Here is a 16,785-nt window from a genome sequence, read left to right as displayed (position 1 = left end):
ATATATATATATATATATATATATATATATATATATATATACATATACATATATATATACATATATATATATATATATATATATATATATATATATATATATATATATATAGTGTATATATAATTTATTTATTTATTTTACAAGAAAGTTACATTTTTAAAAAATGTTTTTAGTTTCTCCCTACTGGTGTATTTCTAATAAGCTAAGCGATAGTAAAAATTATGATGAAGTACCATGCGTTCTTCTTACGGCTTACTTTGATGCTTGGATGCCATGTTTTCTACTATGGACAGCACTTACTATCTGTAGATCTGTTTCTGAAAGTCTGGTCAGAGTGGCCATGGGTTTCTCTTGGTTTCTGAGGATAAAGTGATTTGTAACTTGATACAAGAGTAATTTGAAAGTCCCAGCCTCAGTTTCGTCTTAAATAAGATAATGCATGTGAATTAGGTTAGAAAGTGCTGTTGACAAATTGGATCTCCCTGGTCCTGGGGGGTGGACGGTGCTTTCAGTGCTGGGGATCTCACTCTTAGGGGATGATTTACTAAGAAAGTAATGTTTATTAGTTCAAGTCATACATCCCATCTGGGTTCATTGAAATGTAAAACGAAACTATATAAAATTGGATAAAAAAATAAAATAAAAACCAGTGCTGTTTTGCATTAAATGAAAAATCATGAATCACTAGACATTAGACCATAGTTGCCTTGTCCACTGATTGCTTTATAATCTATGACTATGCTTTAATGTGACTTGAATACCAACAACTTTGTTTGCACATTTTCCTCTTTGTATGTCTAGTGCAGAATTTGATAACAATATACAGTTATGTTATAATTTATTTAACAGTGTAAATCAGAGGTCTCTAAACTTTCTATACAAAGGGCCAGTTTACTGACCTTAAGACTTTTGGGGGGGCAGACTATGGCCAATGGGAGTAGAAAAGGTCCCGATATCAATGGTAAAATACAATGCCTTATCTTTGGTGTCATGCGGAATTGGGCCCTATCATTGGTGTCATTGGGAGGAATTTTGCCCTATCTTTGGTGTCATTGGGAGGAATTGTGCCCCTTCATTGGGGTCAATGAGGGGGAAATATGCCCCATTGTTGGTATCAGTGGATGCAATAATGCTCCAAGGGCCAGATAAAAGCAAACAAAGGACCGAACCTGGCCCCCAGGCCTCAGTTTGGTGACCACTGGTGTAAAGTTATGTACCTTCCTGAACTGTGTGTTTCCTGAAAATAAAGAATTTGAAAAAAATCATATGAAGAATCAATGAATTGGAGCTTTGAGTTGTAAGCTCCTGTGATTTGAATGTGTCACTGCTCTCTGCAGAAAATGTGGCAGTGTTATACACAAGTAGAATAAGTAGAGGTACATTATAAAATGAACCTATATTTTGCTGATGCAGGACAACAGGTTCACTTTAAATTATTCCTCCCCGGTAGTTTATGCCTTTCAGCCTCGTTCAGCTTATGGAGAAAATAAATGTCCTGTGTAAGGTACAAGTTGCTGTGGTAACTGCTCTGTGTGCACATTATCGGTAACCTGAGCAGGATAAGCCAGCATTGTCTAAATACGAGATGTGTATTCTTTGTTGGATTTTGGCATACTTTGTGTGTTTCTTCCAGGTCTCTGCAGTAATCCAATGTGAAACTTTGCCTCTGTGATAAAGACCAGTCATTGCTGCTCTCTCTCCATGTGCAGGGGGACTGGTCTTTTCTCCGCCCCTCATGTAGTTTTCTGCAGGCAGCCTGTAGTGGGTGGGGCCAGCTGGGCTCCTCCCATAGCTCTGCTCTCTGTACAGGTTATGTGCAGCACAATGACATCACTGCTACCTTTACAAGTATTGGGTTTGCAAGGGCATTTTGTGCAAACAAAGTAAGATTATATGCTTTTTGGCCCCTGAGGAATAGATCTAAATTAAAGTTTTTGTGTATGAAGTTCAGCATTAAGTTGAGTTAGGGGACTGTTGGTTTATACTACAGAATAAATACAGTGATAACCTACCTGTGGGATAAGACTTGGAATGAAAATTTGAATATTTGTTTACAGCCAAATGGGTAAAGAGGTTATTGTGGTAAAATGTTTTTATTGAATGTATCTTACACCTTTTTATTACACCTTTAAGTAGATTTACAATTATACTTTAAGGATAATTCACATTTCTTCCATCCATTGCAGTGCATTACTGCACACATGTTATTGTGTGGTATTATGCTCAATATTTGCATTGCATTAAGTGGGTCTATTCTTTAACCTTTTTAGGACCACCCATCTGCAGTACAATGACAGTAATGTATCTGTTTGTGGCTGGCCTCTTCCAGGTACAGGGCGCACAGGGAGAAAGAACAAACAGATTATAAGTAAAAAGCAGCACATATTACATACATTAACACTTGTTAGGCACACACTTAACCCATTCCAAGCCAGTGTCATTAGTACAGTGACAGTGTATAAAATTATCACTGATCACTCTATTACTGTCACTGGTAGGTTTGTCTTTAAGGCAGGGCAAAAGGGGCAGCTGCCTTGGGCCCTGGCATTGTTGTGGGGCCCAAAGCAGCTGCCTCATACTTGCCAACTATCCCAATTTAAATTCCCTTGTCCCTTTAAGTTTTAGTCCTGTGCTGTGTCTCATTATGTCAGTGTGAAGTGCTGGTACTAATGCTGCCCAGCTCTGCCCTATTGTTGTGTACAGATGACTCACCTGCAGACCCTGTGTTTACATGTAAATTACCGGCATTCATATGTAAATAGCAGCAGCATTACTAAGTAAATAGCTACGGCTGGTGTTCTGGTGAGAAGTGTCCTCCCATCGGATAGTTTGCAGGCGCAGTCCTTGCGCAGTATGGAGGACAAAGGAGATGCCGAAAGTCTCCGAAGATGAACAACTGATTAGCATCTGTACATGGCGCCTGTGCACTTAATAGTACATTTTGTCAGACACTGTGGATGTTGTAAGCACTTTGTAACAGGGCCCCTCATGGGCTCGCTTTGCTCGCCACGCTTCAGGCACGGCCTCACTGCACTTGGCATATTTATATTCTAACTCTATGTCCACTTGGATGGTGGGGCTTGAACCTGGACTCAGGGCAGAATGTAGTGCGCAGGCGCCGTGTAGAGCTGACGATCAGCTGTTCATCTTTGGAGACTTTTGGCGTCTTCTTTGTCCTCCGTACTGCACAACTGCAGTATAGGGCGGACACTATCCGATGGGAGACAGTTCCCGACAAGACACCAGCGGCATTGATCTGTAAATAAAGGCGGCATTCATATGTATATCATGCTCCCCTGCAGTGAGGAGATAATGTGCTGTAACCTCTAGCAACCAATCAGTCAGCAGTATTACTGTACAGTAATCTCTAGCAACCAATTAACAAGCAGAAATAATTTTCTGTAACCTCTAGCAACTAATCAGTGAGCCGTAATGTGTGCTGTAACCTCTAGCAACCAGTCAGTAAGCAGTAATGATATCCTGTAACTGCTGTCAACCAATCACAGTTGCTGCCTGATCTGATACAGATTTTAAGTCTAGCTGCTATTTATTGTACAGTATGTCTCAGAACAGGTAGAGAGTGAAATTGAATGGGGGGGCAAGAAATTTTTTTGTCCAGGGTTCAGTCAATATTAAAGATGGCCCTGGTCACTGGGGATCAGTTAGTCAGTTCCCCCCAGCATCAGTTAGTGTCAGATTTTCCACCGCACTATTACAGTCGCACAATAAGTCGCCAATCACTGCCATTGCTACTATAAAATAAATAAAATTCCAGTATATATACCATAGTTTGTAGATGCTATAACTTTCACGCAACCCAATCAATATACACTTATTGTTTTGTCTTTTTTTAACCAAAGACATGTAGCAGAATCATATTGGCCTAAGTTTATAAATTTGATTTTTTTACATTTTTTTATTGGATATGTTTTATGGTAGAAAGTAAAATATATGTTTTGCCTTTGAAAAAAAAAAAAACAGTGGTGATCAAATACCACCAAAAGAAAGCTCTATTGGAAGGAAAACAGAAAACTTGACCTGTGTATTTTCCAAATTAATGCCACTGCAAGCAACTGCACATGTGTTACCCTGCATTACAACAATAAACAATAAAACAAGTGTTATGCCACATGTTACTGCAGTAAAAAAAAATGTGACGCCAGTGTAAAAGTGAATATGCTGGAGAATATAAGTTCCGTCAGCAGTACCACTTAGAATTCAATACATACTGTATGTCTCATTGATCCTGGGTTCAGCAGTCTACCAGTCTGATGTATCTAGGGTTGCCACTTTTCCTTCAAGCCAAACTCTAACACTTTAGCGGTGTACAGTAATTTTCTTTTGTTTTTGTTTTTTAGTATACACTATAGGACTGTAACAGACCTGGGACACCTTTGGGCACTCCAAAGAGAATAGTAATGTGGTGTACATAGTGCCCCCTCACATGTCAAGCCCTGTTCTGAGCCACATTCCTGTCTGAATAATGTGTCTGGGTTTCAGGTGGACTGAAACCCGGACACATGATTCAAAACCCAGACTGTGCGGGTGAATCCTGGACAGGTGGCAACCCTAGATGTATCCCCAGCAGGCAACATATCCACAATTCTTCTTAGAGGGTTCTTCTGAGTGATAATGTTCGTTTGAACAATGCAGCAGATGAAGCAGTTTTATGAACTACTAACACTTTAAAAATAATGTCACTAAAGACTTCCTTCAATGGAAGGCACAGATAGGCTATCAGTCTTGAAGTGGTTTATTTATTTGCTCTGGGGGCAAGATGGGGGGGGGGGGGGCACTTCTCCCTGCCAAGTCAATATCCCATGTTGGTTTCACATCTATGTGCATGCACTAGCGCACATCTGTAATATGCATTACTGCATGTGTTTTATAGTGTTTTTAAAGTGTATTGATATTATTTGTTGGCTTACATGTCATGAGGTATTTATTATTCACTCATTTTGATTTTAATGTCATTTAAAAGAAGAAAAACAGGACAGGAATATGATTTGTTGCCAAAGAAGTCATGTGAGCATCTCTCTTTAAACTGTCCTAGCATCTTCTTATAGTAAAAATGAGTATTATACCAATGCAAACACATAGATATGAACAAGCCTGCCCTACTGTGGAATTAGCTGAGCTATTTAAATCTGAACTCCAGTAAAAGGAAAAAAATACTTCCTTGCAGTGAAGCTGCACCCGCCCTGCAAGGATGAATTGCTCATTTCTGTCTAGGGAACTTGAAAAGCACTTTTACTTACTGATCCTCTTCTGCTGCAGGCTCCTCTGCACTGCTAGACCATTCCTGACTGCCTGTTCTTCCCTATGCTCTGGTGATATTAGATAATCTCAAATCCTGTATTGGGCATGAGGACACCGAGGAACACTCCACCACCAGATCATAGGGGAGTACCAACTGCCAGGGGAGAAGAGGATCAGGTAAGAAAGTCAGTTTTTCAGGCAGACCAGATTGGACAAGCTATTGCTCTCTATGGAGCAGCAGATGTCTGCTGACCAGGGGCGTTGCTAGGTCTACAAAAGATCTGGGGCTAGAGCCCATAGCAGTGTAGTAAAGAAAGTCATATGCTTGGACGGGCATACACATGTTTATACAGTAATAAACGTGTATGTGTATATATCCCCAGAGAGCTCCCACTTAAATCAGGGTCCCCAGAGAGCCCCCCTCTTACATCAGGGTCCCCAGAGATGCCCCTTACATCAGGGTCCCCAGAGAGCCCCCCCTTGCATCAGGGTCCCCAGAGAGCCCCCCAGTTACATCAGGGTCCCCAGAGAGCCCCCCCCCTTACATCAGGGTCCCCAGAGAGCCTCCTCTTTACATCAGAGTCCCCAGAGAGCCTCCCTCTTGCATCAGGGTCCCCAGAGAGCCCTCCACTTGTATCAGGGTTCCCAGAGAGTCCCCCTTACATTAGGGTCCCCAGAGAGCCCTCCACTTGTATCAGGGTTCCCAGAGAGTCCCCCTTACATTAGGGTCCCCAGAGAGCATCCCCCTTAAACCAGGGTTCCCAGAGAGCCTCCCCCTTAAAATCAGGGTCCCCATAGAGCCTCCCCTCCCCTTGGGGATCCCTGCAGAGACACAGGGCTACGGGCCCCAGATTCTGAGCTATTGCCCCAAAAGCCACCCCCTAGTAATGCCACTGCTGCTGACACCTACTGGCATCCAATCTGGGGTGCCAAAAACAGACATTCCCCATCCATCTAGTGGATCAGATCGCATGAAAGTTGAATGAAAACAGGCAATCCGTTTCCCTCCAACAGCCCGTAGAGGAGAGCAAGCTGTGTCTATGTCCGCTTTGCATTAGTGGAGCAGACACGGACCTGTCACCCGCCTGCTCAGAGGGGATCAGCGGTGAGTTCCCCTGTTGAGCGAGTGGATCCACTGGCAGAGTCTGCCAGTGAGAAAGGGGCCTAAAAAGTGATTTTCCATCCCCTAGATAGAAAACAGTTAACCCTTGCAGGGTGGGTGCAGCCCCACTGCACAGGAGGACTTTGATTTTTCCCAAATTTGCAAAAACTACTGTGGTCATAATGGTGCCTTTGGCGTACCTTTGGGCCTTGTATATAATCGTGTCTGCACCAAAAAAAGAAGACATTTCCATTCAATGTAAACCCTAGCAATAAATTTATCCTGTGTGGTTCTTTTTGGTCCAGTAAATATACCTTTGAAAGTGTTTTATTATATTTGTTCAACAAGTGCAAAAAATACCTGTTGATCTTGTCAGAAATAATAGTAGCTTATATCTTCCTGTGCACTCTGCTTGTGCTGCACTATAAGTTACATTGTTCTCAGCTATCTCTACGGACTACAGAACACCTCCCACTTACATTATGGAGAAGAAGTGATGTCTTCAGTAATCCTGTCTTAGGTATCAACACTGTTCTTTCATAGGTGTGCATTATCCCGTGCTCCCTAACCTAATGTGTCCCTCACTTGTGTTTGATGGCTGCAACCAAGTAATTGTGTACCTACAACTGCAAACAAAATAAGATCAAATCAGCAGCCAACATTTTTGATTTTATAGATAAAGTACAGTCAGTGAACGCTGTCACCCTAGGAAGGATGTTTATTACTGGCAGGATCAACAGGGGAAAAAAAAAGAACTGGAAGAAAAAGCTAAAACAGCCACCACATTTAAAGACTTGTAAGCTGCTATTTATTGTATTTTTATTTTATTTTTTTGGCACATCAACTCCTTGTATTAGTATTTGATAGGACTACATACAAAGAGTTAAATTATGACTAAAAGCAAAACTCGTTTTTTTTAAGTTTTTGACAGAGTGGAGAGGGATTAGAACCCCTGTCAGTTTTTATTGCTGCCCCTATCCTTGTTAGGGAGATTCACCCTCTATTTGTCCTGTTTACCATTATCATTGAAAGTCAAAAGAAGAAAAGGGGAAATCTTCCAATGGTGATACTAGTTTTGGTGACCTGGGGGGCCCCAAGGGGTTCCCCTACTTTTCAGGGATTTCTTTTCACTTCCTGTTTGGCTATTTGACAGGAAGTGAAGGTAAATCTCCCCAATGGCATACCTCCCAACTTTTTGAGATGGGAATGAGGGACACCTATCAGCAAAAGTATGCAGGCATAGGACACACCCTTGGCCACACCCCCTTAAAGGAGAATTGTACAAAAAAACTAGATTGGTTAAACCCACAAAATGCTTTTTTACTCACTACTATTCCTTTATATTGGCTTTTGAAATTTACAAATGCAAAAATTCAGAAATCATATGAAAGGTTTAGTGCTGGAAAACACCTTTTGATAGATAAAAAGTGCATTTTATAGAAAACTATATAGATCCGACCAAAATGAGGGATAAATGAGGAGGAATGAGGGACAGAGGGACATTGCTCCAAATCAGGGACAGTTCCTCGCAATCAGGGACAGTTGGGAGTTATGCAATGGGACACAGAGGGCAAAAAAAACAAAACAGACAGGGGTTATAACTCTGCAAAACAAAACCAGAGAAATTCCAAAGTCAACCTACCGACCAGCCTGCAAAAAACCAAATTGTTTAGTTTGCACACATTTGCAAATACATGCGTAAGCTGCAGAGCCACTTCATGGCACCCCAGTATTTCTGTAGTCCTAACTCAAATTTTTGAGAGCCTCCACAGTGGAAGCACATTCATTATAATGGATAGGCAGAGTGAAGATGAGCCTGGAGAGAGCCCACCTCTCCTTAAAGGTACAGGGGTACACTGGACACCCAGCACATAGTACTATGGCAGCAAAGGTGTCCAGAGTGTCCCCTCTATATTATAAATGAAAGCAGTGGCCATTTGTTTGTAGGGGTTATAACCCATCCCTTGCTCTATTAACATGAAAAAAAAACTTTAAATGTCATAATCACCCAAAATTTGCCATACATTCTTCACAGACTTGTCCTCCCAAAAGACACTTGAAATTGTGATATTTTTCATGTTAAATGCTGATTTCTTTAACCTCCCTGGCTGTAATCCTGAGTGTGGCTCGGGGTTAAATTTCAGTACCAGTCGCGGTAACCCCAAACCACACTAGGGATTGCCTTGCAGATTCCTGGTCCAGGTTACTTATCTTGTCACCAGGATTTTGTGATGTCCCCCCGCTGTGTCTGCGGGGCGTGTCCTCTGCCCGATGTGCTGTGTGCCTGGGCTCCGTTGTCCTGCGAGAGTTGCGATGCATGGGGGCGGAGCTCAGCGGCAAATTCAAAAAGTATACAAAACATAACACATACGGTACACTGTAATCTTACAGATTGCATTACTGTATCAAATCAGTTCACATCCCTTTTGCACCTAATGCTTTGTCCAGTGCCCTGCATGCACTTTTATATTATATATACTGTTCTTTCTGCCTGGAAACTTGAGATTGTCCATGGCAACCAAAAAGTGGCCCTTTACATCAAAAGTTGTTTTATACCAGCTAGAAAACAGCAATAATAAACCAAAACACGTACAGAATTGAGAGATAGTGAATCGTGGGGGAAATTCATTTTATTATTATTATATTATTATTTTTTATAGTTATTTGTTATATTATAATTTATGATTTTGTGTTTCAAACGTTATCATATCAACTAAACTCTTGTTTGGACAGATTTAAGTGTGGTATTACTAAGGCCGCGTACACACGGGCGGATTGTCTGCCCAACTTAGTTAATTTAATTTGAACTTAACTTAATTTGAAACGTGTTTCAGCGGACAATCCGCTCGTGTGTGGGCTTCAGCGGACTTTTTCAGCGGACAGTCTGGCGGACTAAGTCTTTCGGAATTTCCGTAATTTTGTCCATCCAAACTTGGTTTCAGCGGACAGTCCGCTCGTGTGTAGGCAAGTTGGACGGACTAAGTATGGCGCATGCTCAGAAAGGATTTACACGCCGAAGGTTGCATTGCAGTGTATTGGACGTCGAATTTCTAGTCCCGTCGTACGTGCCGTACACGTCATCGCGCAAGCTTTCGGCGGACTGTCTGCTCATCGTGTGTGGTCAAGTCCGTTCATTCAAAAGTAGGACGGATTGTCTGTCGGATTGTCTGACGAACTTAGTTGGCCAGACAATCCGCCCGTGTGTACGCGGCCTAAGAATTACAGGCCTACAATATAAAGCACAAAATTTCTATGCAAAACATTGTACCGCTTTGAGAAGCAAAAATCTGACATAATCATACTGCCAGGGTGGCTACCATCAGTCACATGTATTATATGGAGAATGTTCTATTGACCAGGAAACTCACCTATAGATATTTTGCCATTCAGAGGCAGTAAATTAAGAGCTTTCCTATGGATTGGCCAAGTTCCTATTCTCTGTAGATTCACACAATATCGTCATTTGTATTTGCAACTTTCACAAGTCAGATTTGTAACTGTTCTCAGATGGCAGTGAATATATGCAGAAAGAAGGAGGATTTTCTTTATAGAACAGAAAACAATGTGTGCCTTTATTGTTCTAAAGCCAACTATACATGGATTGAAATTTGGCCAGTTCAGAAGGGACCAGCCAAATTTCGACCTATTCATGGGCAGGTATACAGAAGTCAAATTCCTGATCGACTTCTGTGATACCACCTTCTCGTATTTTCCACTTGATTAGCACCGTTGGCCTTAGCTGGCTGCACTGATCAGTGTATTATGACTTACAAAATACAAAGGCTCAATGGGAGGATTCCCTCATCTACATCAAGTGTGCGGCTGGGGGAATTGAGTAACTTTTTTTCATTCAACCCGCTGGATGAAAAAAAAAGAATCATTTATGGGCTGCTTGAGAAATTTTGTGAAGAACAAACCTTTCTTAGATGAATGTCGCCATTATGTTGGAGACCTGAAGAAGGGGGAGATCCCTGAAACCTTGAAAAGTGTTGGATGTTCTGTGTTGTCATTTATAAACCAATACTTTTTTAACCACTTACCAACCACCCTATAGAGGTTTAACTGCTACAAGACATTTGCTGTGTGCAGAATTGCATATATATAGGTTATCCTGCACTTCTATCTAAGGGGTGCGAATGCGTGCCACCGACAGCTCGCTGCTGACAGCAGGAGCTAATCAGGGGTGTACCACAGACTCAATGTCCATTGGCACCCGCTGATCATCAGCCACAGAGAACTGCAATCTGTCTATGTAAACAAGGACAGATTGCTGTTGTAACAGGAGGGAAGGCATGGATCCTGTGTCTCTGCAAAGCTAGGACTAGGATCCATGTTTTCCCCTAGTAACAGCACCTTCCACAGTGAAGTAAAACACAGGCTAAGCAGACAGTTAACCCTTTGATCGCCCCTGATGGTAAACCATTCCCAGCCAGTATCTTTAGTACAGTGACAGTGCATAATTTTTTAACATTGATCACTGTATTAAGTATCACTGGTCCCCAAAAAGTGTCAGTTAGTGTCAGAATGTGCGCCGCAATATCGCAGTCCCACTATAAGTCACTTATTTACACCATTACTAGTAATAAATAAATTAATTAATAAAATAAAATAAAAATATCCCATAGTATCCCATCGTTTGTAGACACTATAACTTTTGTGCAAACCAATCAATATATGCTCATTGGGATTTTTACATACATATTGCCCAAAATTAATGAAGAAATTTGATTTTTTAAATTTTTTTATTGGATATGTTTTATAGCAGATGTTTTTTTATTTTTTTCAAAATTTTCTGTCTTTTTTTTTTTATAGCGCAAAAAATAAAAACCACAGAGGTGATCAAATACCACCAAAAGAAAGCTCTGACCATGCAATTGTCAGTTAAATGCAGTGCCGTGTCACAAAAAATGGCCTGGTCACGAAGGGGGTTAAATCTTCCAGGGGTCAAGTGGTTAAAGATTTTCGGGGTCTCTGGCTGTTGATGCAGTCATTGGACTTTGAATTTGTGGGCTTCTTGTTTGTGGGACACCCCAATTTTGTGAGCTGACTCACCAGAGCCCCTGGGCCTTTTTACATTCTGACCAATCTTCTTCAAATTTGAATCCAGCCTCTCATCTCTGCTTGTTCCAAGCCAGCAAAAAATATCTTTGTTTCTGCTGTCTGTTTAATACAAGTGATTTATTTTTGCATTTCTAAATTTCCAGTTAAAAGTATGTGTAAGCCTAACTGAATGCATTTCATTTGCTAAAGGACTGTGTATCATAAACAACTGTCATTTTAAATAAAATACTGTTTATTTTTATTTTTTTTGTTCTTAGTTGCATATCAGCACTGCTGATCTCCTGCACCATCTTTGCAGTGATTTCCTGTCTACATATATGCTGTATACTCCAGCAGCTGCTGCACATCAATCTTCATGAGGCTGTTACCTGATAGTGACAACAGTAGAACTTGCCTATGTAAACTGCTTGCAGTCGCCACTGTGGAAGCAACTTACAGGGTGACAACACCAGGGAACAAATGTTGAGTGTTGTCAGCCTTTAAAGTGGAACCAGAGTCTGCAATACTCACCTCCCTCCAATGATCTGACATCAGCAAGGTCCCTCGCCGATGCTGCCATCTTCTTTCTTGATTGACCAGTGCAGTATGCAACAGTAGGCCCCCTGCCAATCATGTACTCTTAACTACATATATACAGATCGATGTACTTCTGCAATAAAATTAAAAAAATAAATGTTAATCTTATTTTAGATTTTTAGTTCTGCTTTAGGCTGGGTTCACACTAAAGCGATGCGGGAATGCCGCAAATCCGCAGCGGGTTCCCGCATCGCATGCCTCCTGCCGGCAGTTCACACTGCCCTATGCGGACTGCTGGGAGTGTCAGTGAAACCTTAATGACACCCCCAGATCAATTCGAATATCGCAGTGCGATCTGCAAACTCGGACAGCAATCGGATCGCATGGTGTGAACACCCATGCGATCCGATTCTGCTGCGGACCAAAAAAAGGGTCCTGTGCGAGTTTGGAGCGGGTGCGATGCGAATTCAGCCATACTATCTGTATGGCTGAACTCGCATCGCACAGAGATCGGATGTGATTTGCACTGCATTGCGATGCGAATCACATCCGGGTCTCCTAGCCGCAGCAGTGTGAACCCAGCCTTAACAAGAAGTCACTGCACAAGAAAATTGCATGATAACACTTCCTTGAGATTTTATTGGTTGGGATCTATTCTAATGCCCCGTACACACGATCAAAATTTTGGTCGGAAAAAGCTCTGATGGTTTTCCCGACGGAATTCCAACGGAATTCGGCTTAAGCTGTCTTGCCTACACACGGTCACACCAAATTCCAACCGTCAAGAACACTGTGACATACAACACGTACGACGGCACTAGAAAAAGGAAGTTCAATAGCCAGTAGCCAATAGCTTCCATCTCGTAGTTGAATGTGAGAATGCGTAAGTTTTTGCGTGTCAGAATTGCATACACATGATCGTAATTTCCGACTGAAAAATTGAGAACCTGCTCTCAATCTTTTGCTGGCGGAAATTCGGCCAGTAAAATTTCCGATGGAGCATACACACGGTCGCATTTTCCGACGAAAAGCTCTCATGGGTCTTTTGCTGGCCGAAAATTACGACCGTGTTTACACAGCATAAGATGCATGAATTGCTGTACCTGGAAGCATCAGTAATACCTGGCACCACGCTCTGTATGTTTTGCAAGCGTATGATTTTTTTTTTTTTTTTTTAATTAGAGAAAAGTTACTGGATACTTAAGAAAATTTAATTTTCCAGAAGAGTTTCCATCAAGTCTGCCTAGCACTGTTTTATGGTTTATGGATATACCTAAAATAAAATTCCCTAAAATATATTAAAGATTTCTCCAGTTCTGGCAGTTTCAAAGATGACTTAGCAAATCTTAACTGTAGACAATAAAAGAGAACTCTGGTGTAGTTACCTGTTAGTGATAACAGAGGGCGCTCCTCTACTGACTAAGATCACTTTGCTGTCCCTTTGTTATTGTGTGCCGGCCATGTGTCTATATTTTGATGTCACAGTCCAGCAATAGAAAAAAATCACACTGGTCCAACTCATGTCACATGGCACGGTATAATGGGCCCTGCTCCCAGAGAGACTGTCCAGCAACTGTCAAGAAATTATTAATATTATTTTACAGGAATTAAAAAGCGTAAACAGTTTGCTTTACAAAATAAAGGAAGACAGTACAGGTACACAACAATACAAAATAAGAGGGTTAGGAGGGCTCTGCTCATGAGAGCTTACAATCTAAAGATAAAGGGAAGTGATACAAAAGGTCTGAACAGCTTCCTATGCAATCACTGTAAATCATTGCCATTAACACTGCAGGGGCATGCATGGGGTTTCTGCAAAAAAGTATCTGTTTTTGTTCTTTTACATGAATGTTAGTTATGAACTCCAGTCACATATAAAAATACGAATTAGGGCAGCTTTTTATTCAATTAAAAATAATGTATCTTTACACAGCAATGTATTTGGTATATGTACTTGAATTTGTCTTATTTTCTGGCTGGCAGAAAATGTCCAATCAGACCCCATTGCACTACCTTGCCTCTATATTGCTTTGATTTATGTCATATTATGGTGAATGTTACAGCAGTTGCTGGTACACACAAAGGTGGTCAAAAACACCCCAAACGCCCCATCTGGACAGTAACAGAGTTGGGAATTATAGCAGGGAGATCTCACTGCTGGGGTATCCAGCATATATATACAGTGCTTTGAAAAAGTATTTATACCTCTTGAAATTTTCCTTATTTTGTCATGTTACAACTAAAAACATAAATGTATTTTATTGGGATTTTATGTGATAGACCAGCACAAAGTGGCACATAATTGTGAATTGGAAGGAAAATGATAAATGGTTTTCAACATAAATATCTGAAAAGTGTGGCATGTATTTGTATTCAGCCCCTTTTACTCTGATACCCCTAGCTAAAATCTAGTGGAACCAATTGCCTTCAGAAGTCACTTAATTAGTAAATCCTAATGCCACGTGCACACGACTGGACTTTCCAGCAGAATAGGTCTGACGGAATCATTCCATCGGATAGTCCGATTGTGTGTGGGATAGTACAATCGTGTGTGGGATAGTACAATCGTGTGTGGGATAGTCCAATCATTCTTCTTTAAAAAATCCAGACGGACCTAGATATAGAACATGTTTCAAATCTGTCCTACGGACTAAATTTCTATCGGGAAAACCGTTCATCTGTATGCTGGTCCCACGGACCAAATACGACGCAAGGACAGCTATTGGCTACTGGCTATTGAACTTCCTTTTTTAGTCCCGTTGTATGTCATCACGTTCAAAACAAACGGACTTTCAAACGGACTTTAGTCCGGTCGTGTGTGGGGAAGTCCATTCGTTCGGAAGTCCGTCGTAACTCCGTCGAAAGTCAGTCGGGAAGACCATCTGGCCTTTCCTGCCGGAAAGTCCGGTCATGTGAATGCGGCATTAGTGAACAAACAGTCTCATGAAGACCATGGAACACACCAGACAGGTCAGGGATAAAGTTGTGGAGAAGTTTAAAGCAGGGTTAGGATATAAAAAAAAATATCCCGAGCTTTGAACATCTCACGGAGTACTGTTCAATCCATCATCCGAAAATGGAAAGAGTAAGGCACAACTGCAAATCTACCAAGACATGGCTGTCCGCCTAAACTGACAGACCGGGCAAGGAGAGCATTAATCATAGAAGCAGCCATGAGTTCCATGGTAACTGGAGGAGCTGCAGAGATCCACAGCTCAGGTAGGAGAATCTGTTCACAGGGAAACTATTAGTCGTGCTCTCCACAAATCTGGTCTTTATGGAAGAGTGGCAAGAAGAAAGCCATTGTTGAAAGAAAGCCATAAGAAGTCCCATTTGCATTTTTTCAAGAAGCCATGTGGGGGAACACAGCAAACACATGGAAAAAGGTGTTCTGATCACATGAGACCAAAATTGAACTTTGCAGCCTAAAAGCAAAACGCTATGTGTGGAGAAAAACGAACACTGCACATCACTCTGAACACACCATCCCCACCGTGAAAAATGAAGATGGCAGCATCGTGTTGTGGGGATACTTTTGTTCAGCAGGGACAGGGAAGCTGGTCAGAGTTGATGGGAAGATGGATGGAGCCAAATACAGGGCAATCTTAGAAGAAAACCTGTTAGCATCTGCAAAAGACTTGAGACTGGAACAAAGGTCCACCTTCCAGCAGGACAATGACTCTAAGCATACAGCCAGAGCTACAACAGAATGGTTTAGATCAGGGGTCTCCAAACTACGACCCTCCAGTTGTTCAGGAACTACAATTACCATCATGACTAATCATGTCTGTCAGAGTTTTTCAATGCATTATGGGATGTGTAGTTCCACAACAGCTGGAGGGCCATAGTTTGGAGATCCCTGGTTTAGATCAAAGCATATTCATGTGTTAGAATGGCCCAATCAAAGTCCAGACCTAAATCCAATTAAGAATCTGTGGCAAGACTTGAAAATTGCTGTTCACAGATGCTCTCCATCCAATCTGACAGAGTTTGAGCTATTTTGCAAAGAATAATGGTCAAAAATGTCACTCTTTAGATGTGCAAAGCTGGTAGAGACCCAAAAAGACTTGCAGCTGTAGTTGCAGTGAAAGGTGGTTCATACCAAGTACTATTATTTTCCTTCCACTTCACAATTATGTGTTACTCTGTGTTGGTCTATCACGTAAAATTCCAATAAAATATATTTAAATGTTTGATTGTAACATGAGAAAATGTGGAAAATTTCAAAGGTTATGAATACTTTTTCAAGGCACTGTAGGAATTCAGGACTTGATTCAGTCAATTAGGCTAAATTGAGCCAAATACTTGTCTTATCAGGTACAACAGTTCTGAAGCCTGATTATTTCTGAAAAGAAGGAAGTGCAAGAGTTACTAGGAAGTTGTCTTCAGAACCGAAGACTGTTCTTCAAAACCTGAGATTATTGGCAACCAAACCATATTATTTTTTGCATATTGTCTATACTGTTATATTATTGATATACACTAATCAGTCATAACTTTATGACCACTCCCCTAATATTAAGTGGTAGGGATGAGCCGAACACCCCCGGTTCGGTTCGCACCAGAACTTTCGAACGGACCCAAAATTCATACGAACTTTAGAACCCCATTGAAGTCTATGGGACTCGAACGTTCAAAATTAAAAGCTAATTTTAATGGCTAATATGCAAGATACTGTCCTAAAAAGGGTTTGGGGACCTGGCTCCTGCCCCAGGGGACATGGGTCAATGCCTAAAATGTTTTTAAAATGGCCGTTTTGGCGGGAGCACTGATTTTAATGACGATTAAAGTGAAAAAAAAAGTGAAATATTCCTTTAAATATCGTGCCTGGGGGGTGTCTATAGTAT

At 41.2% G+C, this 16,785-nt stretch overlaps 1 long non-coding RNA gene across 1 annotated transcript in view; it reads left to right on the top strand.

Moving 5' to 3' along the window:
* The window catches only part of LOC143942947 (uncharacterized), a 40,915-nt gene extending 24,775 nt beyond the window's left edge, over positions 1–16,140 (top strand). The window contains exon 2 of the long non-coding RNA XR_013264862.1: positions 11,680–16,140. This is a non-coding gene — a long non-coding RNA (uncharacterized LOC143942947). The remainder of the gene's footprint in view (positions 1–11,679) is intronic.
* Positions 16,141–16,785: the final 645 nt, after the last annotated feature.

Source organism: Lithobates pipiens, unplaced genomic scaffold (genome assembly GCF_037356315.1).
Source record: "Lithobates pipiens isolate NorthernLeopardFrog02 unplaced genomic scaffold, aLitPip1_a1.2 Scaffold_30, whole genome shotgun sequence".
Taxonomy (NCBI): Eukaryota; Metazoa; Chordata; class Amphibia; order Anura; family Ranidae; genus Lithobates; species Lithobates pipiens.
The sequence above is the reverse complement of the archived record's forward strand: the minus strand, read 5'-3'. Positions and strand labels throughout refer to the sequence as shown.